Source organism: Pseudorca crassidens, chromosome 2 (assembly GCF_039906515.1).
Source record: "Pseudorca crassidens isolate mPseCra1 chromosome 2, mPseCra1.hap1, whole genome shotgun sequence".
NCBI classification, from domain to species: Eukaryota; Metazoa; Chordata; class Mammalia; order Artiodactyla; family Delphinidae; genus Pseudorca; species Pseudorca crassidens.
Window position 1 is genome coordinate 103,293,347 of NC_090297.1, and position 12,128 is coordinate 103,305,474.

Consider the following 12,128-nt stretch of genomic DNA (forward strand, 5'->3'; position numbering starts at 1 on the left):
CCTAACCTCTAGCCATACCACCTCTGACACGGGCTGATGGAGTCCACCTGCGGGCCCAGCGCTGGCCACTTTAGCTTAAGCATGAAGCCAACCTTCCCTGAGAGCCCGCTGGAAAAGGGAGAGGGATCCTGCAGTTCCCTTCAGAGCCGGGTGGGCCGCTTCTTCCCCATCCTGGTCCAAGCGTGTTGCCAGGCCTGGGTGAGTCTAGCTGGAGCACTGGGCTGCCCACGGGGATCTGCACCTAACAGATCTCAGAAGCCTGGCCAGCCTCCGCCCTCAAGGGCTCATTGGGGTGCCCGTGTGGCCCTGAGGTTCCTCCCTGCTCGGGCTGTGGCTTACAGGAGCTGTGCTGCCCAGGGTGCAGTCCCTGAAGAGCTCGGGAATGAGGAGAGCATTAGGCACTGCTGGAAGCTTCCAGGCTCGTCAAAGATGCTCTCTTGAAGAGGGCACTCGTGTGTGATGCAGTGTGTGCCATTGCCTTTGGGCATTCGGGGCCCAGCACACTTCAGACCAAATACTGGGAAACAGCCCTGTTTGTGGAGGACAGAGGGAAGCAACTCACACCTGGCTCCAGTGGAGATGCCACGTTACATTTGACCCCTTTCATGAAACAAGAAGCACAAAATGAAACATTCTGAGGGTTGGATGTTTTTCCACTTGGCAAACATCTATGACTTATAGGGCAGATGTTACTCGTCGCTCACTCCAGTCCTTTCCTTCTTCCTCCACCCACACTCCCTGTCAGCCCAGCTCAGGCTGAGGGCCTAGATAAGCTGTGCACACTCAGCTCACAAGGCCTTGAGCCCTTGGTGGAGGAACCAAGGGAGACCGCTTGGAGAGGAGAACCCCCGACTTCACCCAGAGCCTGCCCCTATGCTCCTAGGCCAGCAAAGTTTCTTAACAAGTAAGAACAGGGCTTCCCTGTTGGCCCAGTTGTTGACAGTCCGCCTGCCGATGTAGGGGACGCGGGTTCGTGCCCGAGGCCCACAGCAGTGAGAGGCCCGCGTACCGCCAAAAAAAAAAAAAAGAACAGAGAGGCAGGGTCCTCCTTGGCCTCTCCAGGACCCAGGAGATGCCAGAAGGGACCTCAGTTGACATGCTTCCTGGTTTCCCAGCAATATCAGGAGAGCAGAGGATGCAAAGGGCAAAACCACCCAGCACACGTTAGCCGCAGACTGAGCTTCCCATAGCTTTCTCCTTCTTGGGCTTGAGAACCACCAGCCTCCTCCTAAAATAAGCTAGAATTTTTTTTTTAATCTAGTTTAATGGGTCCTAGATACTGTCCTTGAAGATAATTTGCAAATTAGGAAACCAAAAAAAGAAAGAAAATGGGAGAGGGAGGAGGGCTCTTTTAAAAATTCATTCATGCAACTTTTGTTTATTACAAAGCACATTCAGTAATCATTAGTGCCAAGTTACTGGAGTGTTTACAAAGATTCGTTATATTTAGTCCCTACCCTTAAGGACCTATCACTATATTGTCATTTCAACTTTGTTCTCAGGTTGCTTTGAATCAGGAAAATTGCCCTGGAAAGGGCTTCATTCCAGCTAGGCTTTTTGTCAGTAAAATTTAAATCTGGGTTTTTAGGCAAAAGTGACTCAGCTAACAATTAAGCTAAAGACATTTTTAATCAGAGTTAGCTGAGTCAATATGGGTTTAATTCAACTGAGCAAGCATTGAGTGAGCATCTGTTATATGGCAGGTACTAGGCTAGGCACCAGGGGTGTGGAGGTGAATAAGAAGGTCACAGTCTAAATATATCCGAACTACAAGGTGAATTACATGCCATAAAAAGGCATGACATGCTGTGGGCAGAGAGAGTACAACCACGTGGCTGGAAATTCTGAAGAAGTTGGCCTTAGACAGTTAAAACAGCCCTCCTCAATTCTGCACACTCTTCTATCTGTCCTATCCTCTTTTTCTTTTCCCAGCCAAGTCCATTCATTTAATCATTCATCCAGGGATTCACCAAATATTTATGTCCCAGGCACCATTCTAGACCAGGGATGCAGCAATGAGTAACACAGATAAAGGCCTAACCATTTGTGTACATTCCAGTAGGGAAGGGATGCGTAACAGATACTAACAAGTGAATAAATAAATATATCATAATTTCAGTGACGATGAGTGTTGTAAATTAAAACAGGGTGGAGGAGACAAATAGGACAAATGGGAAAGGCATGTGTATTCCATCTCAAATACAGTGTTAGAGAAGGCTTTTCTGAGGTGGGGACTTTTGAGCAAAGACCTGAATGAAGTGGCAGACAAGCCTGGGAGCGCTGGGGGAGGAGTACTCCAGGCGGAGGGAACGGCAGAGGTAGAAACATGTTTGAGTGCCAGGTGGCAGGAGCATCATGAATGAGCAGAAGAATAGCAAGGGAATGAGGATGGAGAGGCAAGCAGGGACCAGGTCTGGAAGGGCCAACACCAGGAGTTTGGATCATGTTCTAAGGGTGATGGGAAGCCACTGGAGGATTTGGATAGGCACTCAGATGATCTGATTTGTGTTTTTAAGAGATGCTTATGACTGTGGGGTTGAGAATAAACTGTAAAATGTCAAAAGGGGAAGCCAGGAGGACTTGTGAAATCTTTTCGATTTGAGAAACAAAAATAGAGTTGACCTTTCTGATATAGGGAAATAGCAAGAGGAGTAATGCCGGGGCGGGGGACTTCCGGGGCTTAAGTTTGGTCGTGGCAAGTGTAAAATGCTGTTAGATAGCTGAGTGGAGATACAGAGCAGGCAGTTGGGATACTTGGATCTGAACTTCAGGGAGCAGGATAAATAAAAAGAGATCCGTGTCTAGACATACTGTAGTGAAATGACAAAACATCCAAGATGGGGAGAAGACCTTGAAAGCAGCCAGAAAGAGAAGACAGATCACTTGAAAAGGCCAGTTAGAATGACGCTAGCTTCTCAACAGAACAGTAGAAGCCAGAACTTGGACCAAGAAGGGTTGAGTGAAAATAGCTGTCAACTTGGATTTGTGTACTACTCGAAAAGTATTGCTCAAGAATAAGGGCAGGGCTTCCCTGGTGGCGCAGTGGTGGAGAGTCCGCCTGCCGATGCAAGGGACACGGGTTCGTGCCCCGGTCCGGGAAGATCCCACATGCCGCGGAGCGGCTGGGCCCGTGAGCCATGGCCGCTGGGCCTGCGCGTCGGGAGCCTGTGCTCTGCAACGGGAGAGGCCACAGCAGTGAGAGGCCCGCATACCGCAAAAAAAAAAAAAAAAAAAAAAAAGAATAAGGGCAAATTATATATAGGAAACAAAATTGAGAGGATTTACTACCAGGAGAACTATTCTGAAGAGTAAAATTCAAGGAAGAAAGTGATGTCAACAGGATGGTATGATGTACAAGGCAAAATGGAAAGCAAATAAATGGCAACTATATCAATAAACTCAAAAATGTCTTTGCTGAGTTAAAAAATATTCTAAACAGCACGGTGTGAGTTCAGAGAGGGGGGAAGAGAGGTGAATTCTAGGAGAGGAAGGAAGATGTAGTTCAACTTTAAGACTTTAGGTTAAATATGTACGGTAAACTTCGAAGGTAGCCACTGAAAGACCAGAAATAGCACACAAACATTCCAAATGTGTAAAGAGAGAGAGAAAAAAAGAAACAAAGGAAATAACTTGATGAATTTTTTTAAAGGGAAAAAATGGAGAAAACCATCCTTGGGCTTCCCTGGTGGCGCAGTGGTTGAGAGTCCACCTGCCGATGCAGGGGACACGGGTTCGTGCCCCGGTCCGGGAAGATCCCACATGCCGCGGAGCGGCTGGGCCCGTGAGCCATGGCCGCTGGGCCTGCGCGTCCGGAGCCTGTGCTCCACAACGGGAGAGGCCACAACAGTGGGAGGCCCACGTACTGGGGAAAAAAAAAAAAAAAATGGAGAAACCCAGAAATTGTCAGGTTAAAATAAAACCGTGATAGGCTATTAATGCCAGGCAAGACTACATGATTAAGGACATGGAAAAGTGAAGTGCCCCCATTGAGGGGTTGAACATAAGAGAGTGACTCATCAGACCTGTGCTTTAGAAAGACGAGACTGCCTGGACCATGGAGTGTGGACTAAGGGACGAGACAGGAAGCAGGAATGACCATTAGGAAGCTTCACCATCATCTAGGCTGGGAATGATGAGGGCCCGAGCTGAGGCTCTGGCAGCGACAGCAGGGATAGGCAGGGTGGGCGGGGGAGATGAAAAAGACATGTCAGTTATCCTAAGATAAAGCCCCAAATGGCCATGCCCTTAAAGTCAGAATGACAGCCTCGGGCCTCTGATCTCAAACAGGGACACATAAGCCCTTGTGCCGAAACCAGACCTGAATTCTGAGCTCAACGTCAAGGCCTCCGGAACTGTGAGAAGCTGACCCTTTTTCACTTACAAGTGACATCGTTAGTGCTCTAAGCAGCCTGGGCCTTCTAATCCTGCTGTTGAGGGAGGAGGTTGTCAAACTGTCACATTGAAACCCTGTCTCTGGAATGGTCATTTGAGACTCTGCTCTCTCAGAAACTAGAAAAACACTGGAGGAGAGAGAAACACACACGCACACACAGTATCTTAAAACTACCAGCTCTAATGTTATCGCAGTAAGATTTCCTCCCTCTTGAACAAAGCTTGGATGATATCAAAAACCCTGCTCTCACAAGTCCTTCACACTTCACCGCGTGAGGAGATCTTATTATTTTATTAGGCTGGACGCGTTATTATTTCCCACATTTCCTCTTACTGATGAGGAGACACAGACCTAGAAATTGATGTGGCTTGTCCAGGATCACTCAATGGTAAGTGGCAAAGCTGAGAATGGAAACCAGCTTGTCTGGTGTGGAACCAACTCTTTCTGCCGTCAGGTGTGAGAGCTTGTTTTGGTGGGAAGAGGGAGCAGTGGAAGGGAAACTGGCCAACTGCAGCCGATATTTCCAGCCAGCCCCACCCACTAGTCTTTCTTCTTTGGTTTGTGTGTTTTTCCAACAAAGAAGGAACATTTTTAGATAAGTATAAAACCTGGCATTTAGGTTTTAACAGATTTCTCAGTTCAAGAGGCAGAAGGCAATTCCTGCAGGGCGGGGGTGGGGGTGGGGCACAACATCCAACTAATAGCAGTTCCTGAGAGAGGAAATAGAGGAGAAAAATCATCAAAGAAATAACGATAATTTCTTCGAACTAAAAAACATGAACTTATGCATTGAAAGGATTCTGAGTGCCCATCACAAAAGATGAAAATAGACTACATATGTGAAACTGTGACATTTCTGAACACTGTGAACAAAGAAAAATCTGAAGAGCTTCTGAAGAGGGTCAGTTGGATAAAAGTCAGATAAAAAGGATCAGAAACAGAATAGGTTTAGATTTCTCAATAGTAACCCCGGAAGCAAGAACATTACTTTCAATATTCTGTGGGAAAATTATTTCCAACCCAGAATTTTATATTTGGTTAAACTATCAAGCAAGAGGCTTAAAGACATTTCAGACAAGCAAGGTCTTAAAAATGTACCACCTAATAGGAGATGCTGAAGAATAGCAAGCTAAAATTGGTAATTGGCTGAAGCCAAAAGTCCCCATTATTGAATGAAATCCTGAGACACATGACTAAGCCAGAAATTTTATTTTTAGAGTTTACTTAGTAATATAATTTTATTATTAAACGTTTTAGAGGTCAAGTTTTAAAGTTTTGCATTATAATGCAGGAATGATATTTTGTCAGCATATCAAGATGCTAGATTACTCCTATGATCATTATATATGTCATACAAACAGATGCTCACTTTCAACTGAGGTTTTTTAGAAGAGCAACTATTTTGATTGTCTCCTCGCCAGCACAAGGTACCCCTGATGGTAATGATGCTTCCAACATATTAAGCTTTTCTTTTCTCTGTTGTAACTAAGGTACTGCTTATTTCAAGTCCTACTTGAAAATCTGGTTGCTGATGAAGATGTCATTTGATTGAAGCAGTCCTGCAAACTGAAGTTTTGTACTGTTGGGATATTTTCATAAGGAAACTTCAGATTTTTGTTCTCACTTAAATTTGTATTTCTTTAAACCTGGGATAATCAACTATGGAAATGAAGTAACATAACTGGGTTTCAGAATCTTCTATAAATTTTCATCTGGGGAATTCCCTGGCAGTCCAGTGGTTACGACTCGATGTTCTCACTGCCAGAGCCCAGGGTTTGATCCCTGGTCAGGGAACTAAGATCCCACAAGCTGCGTGACGTGCCCGCAAAATAAAAAATAATAATAAAATAAAGGTAAACAAAGATGATGGAGTTTTGAAGTTGTTAAAAAATTTTTTCATCTGGACCTAAGATTTTATTGCACGCACACCAATTTCGGCATCTTTCTAGAGAAGGATGAAAAGAGGATTTCAACAGATATAATTTAAGAAAAGGCTGCCCTCTCAAGGTCCATTATTTTGATTATTTTCCGGCAGATTCCAGCAAATGAATTATTTCTTTGCAACTAACCTTTGGGTGTTAGCAAATCCCACCAACTTAGTATTATTACCTGACACACAATATTAAGTCATTTTAAAAAGTCAAGTCATTCTTAATATGTAATAGCTGCAGTTTCAACTTGTTTGACCATCTTGTATCAGTAAATGGCAAATCAATTTCAAAGTCATGTAGTTTCTCTTTTACAGAAGAAGAATGATGAAAATGGCCCACTATCTTTTTGCTTCAGCCTGGAACTCTGTTCAAACATACTGTTATAACTCTTAATACACAACTTAAGGATGTACACGACATTTTTTGCTTGTAATTTCTTCACTTTGATTTTTCTATTGTCAGTCTAAAGATTGGTTTTCTGTTCTGTGAATAAGTCTTCTATCAGTTTCACCATTCTCTTGGTGAGACTGCCCTTTCCTACCCCCACTCCCTGGTTTTACTCCTTGGCAAGCATTCATCATTAATCCATTGTGGTGACAATCTCTAAAAAACAAATTCTTCTGCTTGGTTCTGCTTATCTAAATGACTGAAGTACAGAAGTAGCACACTGAATAACATTATGAAAATGTATACTTCCAGTAATGGTGGGGTGGTTTGTTGCAGATCAACTCTCCCACCAAGGAAAAGTATAAAAGCTAGACAAAATACAAAAATGCATCTCTTTGAAGGCATCAGAGAGCTAGATACAAGGTACCTTGGACTTGAGTGGCCAGATCCCTGAGAGAAGAAAGACGCATTGAGATGAACCCTGTATTCTGCAGTGCTTTTCTTTGGAGACATTTGCGCATTTGCCAATTTAGGAGCAGCACAGAACTGAGAAGCTAGGGAGCTGAACAGAGCTTTCCGTCGTCTAAAAAAGCTGAGGAAAAGAAGATGTGAGTTCTGGGATTACCAAGAACAGGCCCTAATAAACACCCCAGATTTCCCATTAGGACCCCCAAGAGCCTGACTCTGGGAGCCAGGGTAAACCAGAAATAGATGGTACTCACAGAAGACTGAAACCCAACCTTGAAGGTTGGGTTATATTAATATCCACACTGGATATTTTTGAAATGGGTGTGCATGCAATAATTAATTATATTAATTAATCCACACTGGATTAATATAACCTGTCCTTCCTCTAACTCTATCAGAAACCAAAATTAACTCCTCTCCAGAGGAATATAACATCATCCAGAGCCTCAAATCTGCTCTACAGGTTTTTACGCATAACAGTCACCATTCAATACCAGGCAAGATAGAAAATAGAACCACGTAACTAAAATCCAAGAGAAAAAAAACTTACAATATAAACAGTCTCACAGATGATCCAGGTATTGGAGTTTATCAGACATGATTTTTAAAATAATTGATTAATATTTTTAAGAAAAGATGACAATATGGAGAATTTTACCAGAGAACTGGAACCTATAAAAACAGTCAAATGGATGGTGCTCTGTGGTGACCTAAATGGGAAGGAAATCCAAAAAAGAGGGGATATATATATACGTACAGCTGATTCACTTTGCTGTACAGCAGAAACTGACACAGCAGTGTAAAGTAACTATATTCCAATAAAAAAATAAAGAGTCAAATGGAAGTTACAGGAGTAAAAAATAAAATAACTGAAACTAAGCATTACACAGATTAACTGCAGATTAAATACAGCAGAAGAGAGAAGTCATGACTAGGAAGACAGGTTAATAGAAAAGATCCATACTGCAGTGCAAAGAGTGAGGAAAAAAAGATGGAAAACATAAAGAAGAGTGTGAGATATACGTGAAATAGTGAAAGTTCTAATATAAATGCAACTAGAGTCTCAGAAGGAGAGAAGAAAGAGAATGGGACAGAAGCAATATTTTAAGAGCCACTAGCCAAGAATTTTCTAAAATTCAGGCAACAGATTTAAAAGTTCTATGAAATCCAAGTAGTATGGATACGAAGAATAGATACATCAGAATGAAAATTCCAAGAATCAAAGACAAAAGCAGTCAGAGGAAAAAAAAATACATCTTCAGAGGAGCAACAAAAATACCAATAGCTGACTTTTCAACAAAAGCCATGGAAGATAGGAGATACTGGCATGATATTGGTAAAGTGTTGAAGAGAAAATGACTGGAGACCTAGAATATCCTTCAAAAATGAATATGAGATAAAGACCTTTTCTGGGGGACAAAGCCTGGGAGAATTTGCTGCTCTACTAAAACAAATGTTTCTTTAGGAAAAAGAAAAATTATCCCATATGGAAGCCCGGGAATGCAGGAGGAATGGAGAGTAATGGTCAGGGTACATAAATGGGTAAATCTGAATGAATACTGACTGTATTAAACAGCAGTCATTTCTTGTTGGGTTGAAAATACATGTATATTTAAACTACAAAAAGCAAGAGGAGGTAAAGGGAATTAAAATGTTTAAGTCCTTATCTTATGAAAAGGAAAAAACCACCAGTTTCCTTTTACTACTACTACTCACACCAATACTGCTGGTCACCAAACGTGTGGATTTTTTTTCACACCAACCAATTCTCCAGTGCCAGCTGGGTATCCTACAACTTGATTCTGTTCGCATTCTATCTACAGGGAGTTAGCATCAGACTCCACAGGTTAAGGGCTCAGCCCCACAAGACTGTCCCCACTGCATATGCTAGTCACAACTGTGGGTCCCCAGGTTACCCACATGTCTGTCTGACTTGGCCACAAATGAAGAGTTCCCAAGACCCTGTCCTCAGGTTCAATAATTTGCTATAAGAGCTCACAGAACTCAGCAGAACACTTATGTTTACCTGTTTATTACATAATAAAGGATATGATAAAGGATACAGATGAATAGCCAGATGAAGAGATACAGGAAGAGGTCCAGAAGGGCCCTGAGAGCAGGAGCTTCTGTCTCTGTGGAGTTGGGGTATGTCACCCTCCCAGCACATAAATGTCTTCACCAACCTGGAAGCTCTCTGAACCATGTAGATTTCTGTGGATGCTTCATCATGTAGGCATAATTGATTATAAACTCAATCTCCCGCCCCTCTTTTCTCCCTGGAGGAGGGGATTGGGGCTGAAATTTCCAAGCTTCTAATCATTGGTTGGTCTTTCTGGTGACCAGCCTCCATCCTGAAGCTATCCAGGAGCCCACCAAGAGTCAACTCGTTAGAACAAAAGATGCTCCTATTACCCAGGAAATTCCAAGGGGTTTAGGAAATCTCTGTCAGGAACCAAAATCAAAGACCAAATATTAGGACAAAAGATGTTCCTAGCACCTTTATCACTTAGGAAATTATAAAGAGTTCTAGGAGCACCGACCAGGAGCTGGGGGTGAAGACCAAAATTTATCTCTCTTATTATATCACAATATTATACCATATGTGGGAATTGGTTAAGTACTAATTTATGGTAGGCTTTAATAAGTCAAAGACACCTGTTGTAAATTCAAAGGGTAATCATGAAAAGGAAAATAAAAGCTAATGGAGTGGAAGAAAGAAATAATTAATAAAAAATCTTTATTAACTTAATAGAAGACAGGAGAGGAAAAGCCACATAGATCAGGTGAGACAAAACACAAATGATGAGATGATACTTAAATCCAAATGCCTCAACAATTACATTAAATATAAATGAACTAAATGCTGCAATTAAAAGCAAATATTGTCAGCAAGGAGTAAAAAACAAAAAACTAAGTTATATGATGCTGTCAAGGGATTCAGTTGAAATATAAGGATAAGAAATGTTAAAAACAATAAAATGGATTAAGGTACACCATGGAAATACTAATCAAAAGTAAGCATATATCAGAAATATTACTGATAATATTGCCTTTTCTGCATAGCAGATATTAGGAGTAAGTTTTCTAATATCATAGTTCTTTTTTTCTTGACCTGGAATTCATAGCTTGAACAAATCTCAAAAATACATCATCTTTAATTACTGAAAATTAATGGCATTCTATTCAGTTCTTTTATCGAGTATATTGTTTACGTTTTTAACCTCCTAGGACTCAAAACTATGAAAAACTATCTTAAAGCACTCTTGTGATGTCTATTACTTCGAAATCTGATCAGTGAGAAGAAAACATGTTTTGTTTACCTCATTTTTTTTCCTGAAAATTTTCTTTTTTTATACATTATTTATATACTGTATTTAGACAGATGATGGTTTATCATAGATGATGTTGTACATGGTTTTGGAGTTTTTCTCTTTCTTATGTAATGTTGAGGGGACAAATTACATCCTCACAAGCTGTGACAAATTTTACTGAAATATCTTTGGCCTAAATGGAATTAAGTGACACAAAGCTAAAAATAGTTCTTGAAATTTGTTAGTTTTGTGAATGCTAGTATATCAAACCATTCTATAATCATTCGAGTCATGCTATAATGTAAACTCTATTATTCTTTTCTATAGTATTTAGCTTTTTATTAACATTTTTGGTTCAGAAATTTCTCCCTATAGTTATTTTTCTAACCCGCTCTTTCTTACACTTCATATCAATTGACAATCTGTTTCCTATATCTTTAACTATTTGAATTTTTTTTTTGGCCATGCCGCACACAGCTTGCAGGATCTTAGTTCCCCCACCATTGAACCTAGGCCCTCGGCAGTGAAAACGCAGAGTCCTAACCACTGGACCGCCAGGGAATTCCCTATTTGAATTTTTTAAATAATTGTTATTGTACACAAAATTATTCATTAATTATGGTAGTATTTCAATTTTGCAATAATATTTATATTCAACTAATGTGTAGAATTAACACACAAGGTGGTTCTCTCTCCAAAATACATCAAAAATGATTACTTATATTTGAAGGTGAATATTCTAATATTAACAGTAATTTGGATGGCATGACTTAACATATTGCTGACATTTTTGCACTAATTTTATATGGTAGTTACTCTCAAGGTCGCATGATTATTGATTATTACAAACTCATGAATGCAAGAAATTATGCTGAAGTATGCATTTGGCTCTTTGGCCTTTTTTTTTTTTAACATCATTATTGGAGTATAATTGCTTTACAGTGGTGTGTTAGTTTCTGCTTTATAACAAAGTGAATCAGCTATACATATACATATATCCCCATATCTCTTCCCTCTTGCATCTCCCTCCCACCCACCCTATCCCACCCCTCTAGATGGTCACAAAACACCAAGCTGATCTCCCTGTGCTATGCGGCTGCTTCCCACTAGCTATCTATTTTACATTTGGTAGTGTATATATGTCCATGCCACTCTCTCACTTTGTCCCAGCTTCCCCTTCCCCCTCCCCGTGTCCTCAAGTCCATTCTCTACGTCTGTGTCTCTATTCCTGTCTTTGGCCTTTTTAAGGCTGAGGCTTCACAGCAAGGCCAAACTTGAACTAGTAGGCACCGTGTGCACACTATGCCGCATTTCTTAGGCAGTCTTCTACCAAAACAAAGGTGTAAACCAAGAAAGAAGAAAACCTGAGAGTCAGGAAACAGGAGTTCCAACTTGAGAAAGGGAGGAAGAAAGTCTCCAAATTATGGTGAAAGGAGATTTTAGGACAAAAGTTGTGCAACAGGTATAGCTAGCAGCCAGTCCCAGACAGGTCAGGAGGATCCAGAGGCAGAGCTCCAGGAAGTGGAAATTGACAGAAACCCTGATGGGTTTGGCTGTTCAAGGGACTTTTAGATGGACAGATGAGAGCTGGGCTTGCATTTAGTAATAAGTATATGGAAAACTGTATCAGACACAAAC